At 38.5% G+C, this 7,500-nt stretch overlaps 1 protein-coding gene across 1 annotated transcript in view; it reads left to right on the top strand.

The window, feature by feature from the left end:
- LOC140951561 (uncharacterized) overlaps nt 1–7,500 on the top strand; it is a 116,049-nt gene that overhangs the window by 73,099 nt on the left and 35,450 nt on the right. The window lies entirely within an intron of this gene.

The raw sequence follows: 7,500 nt of genomic DNA, 5'->3' as shown, positions 1-7,500 counted from the left end.
AGTTTTTACCTTGTATTTTTCGTAGCTTAGTATTACCTACTTAGTTGTTTATCTCATTTATTATTTTATTATTTATTTATTTATTATTTAAGAGGGCCACTAGTTTATTAGCTCCGGCGGGCTATTTCGTGTTAACCCTTATAGAATAAGTCTTTACTTACTTACTTACTTACTTACGTTTGTTGTTCTTCCTCGCAGGTAAAAAATCCAGGACTGTACCGTTATTTCATAACCTTGAGAGTCATGGCTGAATTCTTTCGACTGTCATAAAACCTAGACTAGACAGAAATACTGCGCTGAATGAAACGGGAAGCTTACCAGGACAGGAAAACCAACAGTTTATAATAGGAGGTAGCCCCGACCCACCGTAGCCTGCGATCATGCCCTCTCCCTTTGTCTCTGTAAACTGCTTTCGGGCCAAAGAAGCAAAAAAAACAAATAACGCCTGATCTCAGGTTAACCCATGCACCGTGGCCTCATTCATCACATTGTACTAAGACTATGAACAAATGATAATCTAATTCAAGATCGACGGACTCGAAAACGCATTTTGCCACAAGTTACCATTACCAGATAGCTACATTTTCGATGGCCTTGATTCCACCTCCATAAAAAGGTATGTTATATTAAAAGGGGCAAGAAATTTAGTGAACTTTATCGAAACTTGTTACTGACATAAATAGTGCTAGTATTAGGAATGAGGGAAAAAAGCGAATTGGGAAGAAGCATGACAAGATCAAATTTAATGATAAAAACATGGCAAGAAACATATTAAAGGCTTTGGTCTTTTGTATTTTCGTTTAACGTCGAATGTGTTTCCTGATTTTGGGTCGATCGGTCGGATGAAAAAAAAATAATAATAATAAATTACAAGAAGTCTGCGAATAGCATACTTGAAACCCCAGCATCATTGCCGAGAAGCCTGGAAACAACAAGACTATGGTCGGCCATTTGTTTCAAAATTGTGACACGATATACGTGCGGTTTTTTCCCACGTATACTTGCAATCATTCCTGCTACACGATATACGTGCGTTTTTTTGCCACGTATCCTTAGGTTCTTTCTTACAAACGCGCATATATATGCGCACAAAAAAGCCCATATATACATGTATACCTTACAAACAAGCATGTGGTATATGGAGTCACAGAAAGTCGTCGTATAAGAGGCGCCGAATTATACCGTCAGCAAAAAACCCCTTCATGTACGATCGAGCTGAAAAGTAACTTCAGTTTGAATCAATCATGGCTGCAATGGCCGGGTTAATTTCGAGCAAGATTTGGTTCTTATTGATTGCCCTCACAGTAGTGATGTTTGTTGGCTCCCCTACAACGGATTTGTTGGAATCTGTTGATTGTCTCTTGAGAGACTTTGTACGCTATTTCACAAATGCTGACCGAAACAACGATCGATTCAGTTAGAAATTAGCGTCCAACAGGCAAAACACGACTCATTAGCTCGTGATAATGTGAAACATGACCTTGAGAGTCTGCTTGAACAGATCGGTTTTTCTTCTTTTCTCTCTCTCTCGCGCGAATTATCACCTTTTTGCCTCCACGAACACGTTCTAAGCCTCCTAGTCTCGAAGCTTTTTATTATATCCCTCTATTCACCCTATAAATTTCAAGTTTCTTGTTTTGTATCACACTTTAAGAGTGTCCGCGTAAGAACCGATAAGGCAAATTTCGGTCTATCACCGATTGCCCTTATTTTTTCAGTGGAAAATAACTATCCTATCCCATGAAGAAATATCACATTTATTTGGACCAACTCAATTTTTTCTCTATTTTACAGGAAGATTTTCTCGGTCACCTAAAACTGGCCCGTTTGCCGTCAGAAGTGGTGCGATTTTGGTGAAACTTTAGGGCTCTGTCAAACCTACCTTACATAGCCGAATAAGCTGATTATTTTACAAACATAAGTTTTAGCTCTGATTGACAGTTTCAAGGTTTAATGGTTGCATTCTGTGGAAAGTTGGCTGAGATATGATTTTTTTTAAATGACCTTTAATTTGCTCAGCAGGAAAAGTAGTTTGCATAACTAGAGCTGAATGGTAATTTCGCAAAAGTGGCACCTGACCCAGACTCAAGTCTATGATAAATCAGAAGTACTAAGACCAGTCTACTTCTTAACGCCATAAAATTTGTGGGCACTCTTCTCTGCGTGCCGTGCAAAGTTCCGTTAATGTTCCAAAATTCGCCATTTTGACAGCAAAGCTGGAATTGTAACGGGTCCGCATCTGATCGACTAACTTCCACAGCTTTAACGTTTCTTGTTATCACTAAATGTCATTACACCCTTTAAATGTTGGACGTTTGAAAACATGTGAAGAAACCTTAGTAATCGCTTTTCCTTGAGTCTTTTTCTTGTCGACGATGAAGGCACTTCATTCTCGGTATGCAAATTAGCTTTAGATGCGTTGTTTCAACAAATTGACAGGAAATATACAGCTGAATATAATCCTTACATTTCACATTTCTAAGAGGAAAAATAACTCTCCTTTCCACAGAAAAACACAAACCATCACTTAGAATCCCCTTAAGGTCTGTTTTTCTTTTTTAAACGAGGAAGAAGCAGCTGAATAATATATCATGATATATGTTTGCGTGGCTTAAAATAATCCAATTACTGTGGCCTGTCACGCATTCCTTAAAAGGGGTGGTCGATTAGAAAACAATAGCGTTGTGTCGATCATTTCTATAATATTATCATCTTTTTTTTTAAATGATAGTTATTGATAATGATGAAAAATAAGAGTTCACTTGCAAGGTAAGTCCTCTTGTCAGCACACGAAAACTTTTGGGTACTCTTTTTTGCGTGCCTTAAAAAATAGCGTTAACGCCGAAAGCTTTATAATGATATTTGCTTATCAGGAGAAGGCAGATCTTTGTACATGGCACTATGATAAAAAAAAGGCCCCACACTTTTTGTATCTTAAATTAGCAGTAAATTTCAGTTTCATTCAAAGATCTTTAAAGCGTTTATCGGCAGCAGAATGAAACGGGAAAAATAGTTCCTTTTTTCAGTGAATAAACGCAAAAGGGAGTATTTTTCTAGTTTTTGTTAGGGTATAACATCCGAATTCCAACGATGATCTTGTTTTGGTTTCAATCTGATTGAATTATAATGCTACAGGTGCCAGTTTCAAATATAGTTTTGTCAATGAAATCGCCGAAGAGGTCAATTGTGAAAAATGGCTTTTTCGGCTATTTCATCAAGCAGTTCTTCCGCGAGATTGTAGGCAGAGTGAGGTCCCAGTAGGGGTTTGGAGGAAAATGTGTTGGTCACAGAGTGCATGGATGATATTACGTCGCACTTAGCCAGCTGTCACTTGTCTAAGTTTAGCAAGTGTAGCAAAGACAATGAAAATGAACTCATTTTAGCGAGAGTACGTATTCGAGGCTTGGTGGGTATTCGGAACTGAAATGACAATCTGCCCAAGGCACCGACACCTACTTGGCAGGTTTTTGCGAGCACCAAGGTCTTGTTAGGCTCGATTGTAAGCCACTGTTCTGGAAAATGAGCCCCCAACGGACGGGAAGACGGCGGAAATCGAGCCTAAGGTATTGTCAATAGCCCGGTCACACTCTGGATCATACTGGCAAAATAACTTCAGTGGCAGGAAGACATGTCGTAAATTTCCAGATAGCCAGCGAAATAAGTCAAAGTTTTGTTCCATCACGTAAGTATCATTCTTTTTTCTTCTTCATGCCAAAAAGTTTCTTAACGTACTGAGAGATATTCTAATTTCTCTATTTAACATTTTATCTTGCGATGTTTTCTGAAGATAGTTTTTGTTATTTCTATTTTTTTGACAGCCGTGTACCTTGCCCTAATCAATTCTTACCTTTAAAATACTATACATACCGGTTAATCCGTGTGTTGTAAAAGATAGTTTTCTGATGATTGTTTGAAGAGAATTATAAATGGGAAAAATAGAACTTTCTACACGGAGTCAGGATTCAACCTCGTCCCCAGGGCTTTCCCGCCCCTGCCATTTTCTAAGAAGAATGTCCTGGGGACGAGGCTAGGAGTGATTGTGGTCGAGGTGTCGTTCACGTGCACGGGTATGAAAAGTATTTCATTCTTGCAATAAAAATAATTTTTTTGAAAATTAAACAGTGTTTAAAACATGTCTCTGATTTTGTAAAAATTAGTGAGACTTAAAAGTACCTTAGTGTTCAGTTCAACTTTATATAGCCGATTTGCTCCTCCTGTCGCAAGAAACTTGAAAAAACTTAACGCCGAAGGGTCGAGAATAGTACGATTGAACAGTCAGCAACCATGTCCACACATTTGCCGGAGAGGTTTATTGGACAAGATTTCTCTGTTTTTCTTGTTTTGATAACGTCTTCAGTCTTCAAAAATGCCTCCAGATTGCTGTTTTATTTTGTATTTATACCCTCTAGAACAATATGCTCCATCTCATCTCTCCATTTTTAACCTACTTTACCATCCACCCTCTCTCCCCACTGTTCCACCTCTACTTTTAAAAGCGTTTATACTTAAGGGGATGAAAGATACTCCTTTCGGGCGGAACTATCATAGGGAGTTCCCCCCACCCCCGTACCAATTCCGTGCTCACCTATTGCCAGCCCATGTTGGACTCTACGCCCGTTTGAGTCAATACGTAAACATAGTCCTAAGTGTATACAAGTTGAACTTGACCATAGAGATCTGTTGCAAGAAGACGAGGAGTTCGAAAGGCAAAAGCTTGTTGCAGAAATCGCTGAAGAATTGAGACCACAAAACCCTCAACCAGAAGCTTTCAACCTATGTGTATGTCAAAGGAAGAACAACCTAGTCAGTTCAACGTGGTAATGCTAAAATCTTGTGTCACTTTAAAATACCATTCAAATCCAGGGAAAGAAAAGGAGACCTAATTGACCAAACTTTCGTCTTTCATACAAGATTGCACGTGCTTTTCTCCATCAGCTCAGGAGTGAACATAGGGATCCTTAATTTAGTGTGATTAACAGCCGGCAAAAACTTTTGGGATTTAACAGGAGACGGACCGTAAACAATAAGTTAATGCCTTTTCTGTATGCCATTCCTCATTTTTACTCAAATGTTGTTAATTGGCGATAAACACAATGCTCTGTTAATACCACCCTAAAGTTTGTAGGGTAGCCTATAGTTAGCTAGGGATCTAGGAAAGGTGTATGCGGCTTAAAGGACTTTGCAGGTGTGGTCCTGTGGTGTCGCACGGTATTTCTGAAGTTGTTTGCGAGCTATTTCCAAAATATTAATTGTCAATTCTGTAATTGAAAATATTGTACTAGTGCTCGTGAATAAGAGTGGCCGTGTCCAAGTGCCTACTATACTTTGTAGCTAATTGTCGTGTATTACACCATGGGCTGTCATGTATATTAAACCCCATTCTCACGGTGGCGCCCGGGGATACTGACTCAGTTAAAACGGTCGTAGAATGAATAAATACAACAGCACGGTATTTCCCACCCAGTAAAGAATCGGAATTAACAGTGATTAAATTGTATGATTATCAATAACTATCACTTCAAAAGAAATATAATCAGATAAAAGAACTGATCGACACACGGCCACTCTTGGAGAATGCGTGACGGCGATAGTAATTAAATTGTTTTAATTCGCGTAAACATATCTTCTTCTACTGCTTCTTCCTCGTAAAAGAAACAGACCTAAGGGGATTCTAAGTCATATATCGTTCGTGTTTTTCCGTGGAAAGAAGAGCTATTTTCCCCTTAAAAATGTGAGATATAAGCAGTTTTAGTATATACACACTCAGTGATCTTGGTGATTTAAGCAATCTGATTGGTTCGCTATCTCGGACTATTCAACAATATTCACCTCCTAGGGAGTGGATAATGTGTGAACTCGGTGTTTTTCCCATTCTTTTAGAGAACGATCTTTTAAAAGTCGACAAAATCCTAGGGCTGACTTTTTTTAAGGCAAGAACAGTCTTGGAAGGATTCAATACGCGATATTATACGGCGTTTTTCAATTTACTGTAGCTGAGTTTTGTGCTCGATGGATTGTTTACAACTCCCGTGCATTCGCGAAGAAGAAGCCGTTTCGTGAACTCAGCGTTTTCTAACAAGAAAATTTGGGCTCAAAAATCGAAGTTCATTTATGACAAACAAATTTAAAAGGAAATGTTTGCAGAAATTCTACGTTTCAAGTAAACAGGAAAAAGAATGATACAGGAAGACGACGTCTTACCTCGAGCAACTGAGCCACCATTTTTGTCAGCACTTCATGCGAAGAACGACACAACAAACCCTTTTGGCTATAAACTTGGCGTGTCAACAGAAAACAACAAAGCTCTACTTTCCTTCTCAGGTAAGGAAACAGTTCAAACTTTTAGCGTTTCCATTTAAGCCATTAGGCTGTTGTTTGCGAAATGATAAACTTGTGAATTGCCATGTTTGAAAATTCTGCAAAGATCTATTTTTAAACTTACGCGTGATTTGATCTGTCAATCAAATTGTACTTTTAAATGGTTTCCTCTCTGATTTTGTTGAGATCACTTCGTGTGTATATACTAAAACAATTATTCTTTTCAATCTCGGTGAATAGTGGCTTTAAGAATATTTACCTCGCCGCTTTCGCGGCTCGGTAAATATTTTGCCACTATTCACCTTGATTTCAAAGAATAATTGTTAAATGTTTCCTGTCAATATCGCAGCCAACTTTCCACAGAATGCAACCATTAAACTTTGACACTGTTAATCAGAGCTAAAACTTTTGTTTGTAAAATAATCAGCTTATTCGGCTATGTAAGGTAGGTTTGACAGAGCTCTAAAGTTTCACCAAAATCGCACCACTTCTGACGGCAAAGGGGCCAGTTTTAGGTCTTTTAGGTGACCGAGAAAATCTTCCTGTAAAAAGGGGGAAAATTGAGTTGGTCCAAATAAATGTGATATTTCTTCATGGGATAGGATAGTTATCTTCCACTGAAAAAATAAGGGCAATCTGTGATACACCGAAATTTGCCTTATCGGTTCTTACGCGGACAGCCTCTTAATAGCCTTCCACCTGCCTCTCTTTCCGTAGTGCTCCTCCACTTTAATTGTGATGTTCATGGTTATCTAACTCGTTCTCGTTCAGCTGCTCGTTCAACTTGCATAAAATGTCCCTCAGGTATCAATTTGCTATTAGTTCTCAAGCCCCGATTATTTGGCCAAGGATATCCCACTGATATCCCCTTGACTGTCCGTAACAGCCTTACCACCACTGACTTTAAATAGAAACTAAAACTTTACTTTTTAAGCCTGAATTGAATTAGCGCAGGATTATCATAGTTTATTGTTAGTTTATTTGTCACTAGTACTTCTAGTTTTACCTCTGCTATAGGACTGCTTGCATTACTTAATTTAAGTTTTGTATCTTGTTTTAGTTTTGAAATTTAGCCTTTAGTGGCTTCATTTCTACATAAAATAATTTCTGTCATTTTGACCACAGGTCGTATAAGCCCCCGGCTTTGGCTTTACTGAGTTTTGTACTATATGAACGATGGAA

Source organism: Porites lutea, chromosome 11 (genome assembly GCF_958299795.1).
Source record: "Porites lutea chromosome 11, jaPorLute2.1, whole genome shotgun sequence".
Taxonomy (NCBI): Eukaryota; Metazoa; Cnidaria; class Anthozoa; order Scleractinia; family Poritidae; genus Porites; species Porites lutea.
This window is presented reverse-complemented; position numbering and strand designations above follow the sequence as displayed.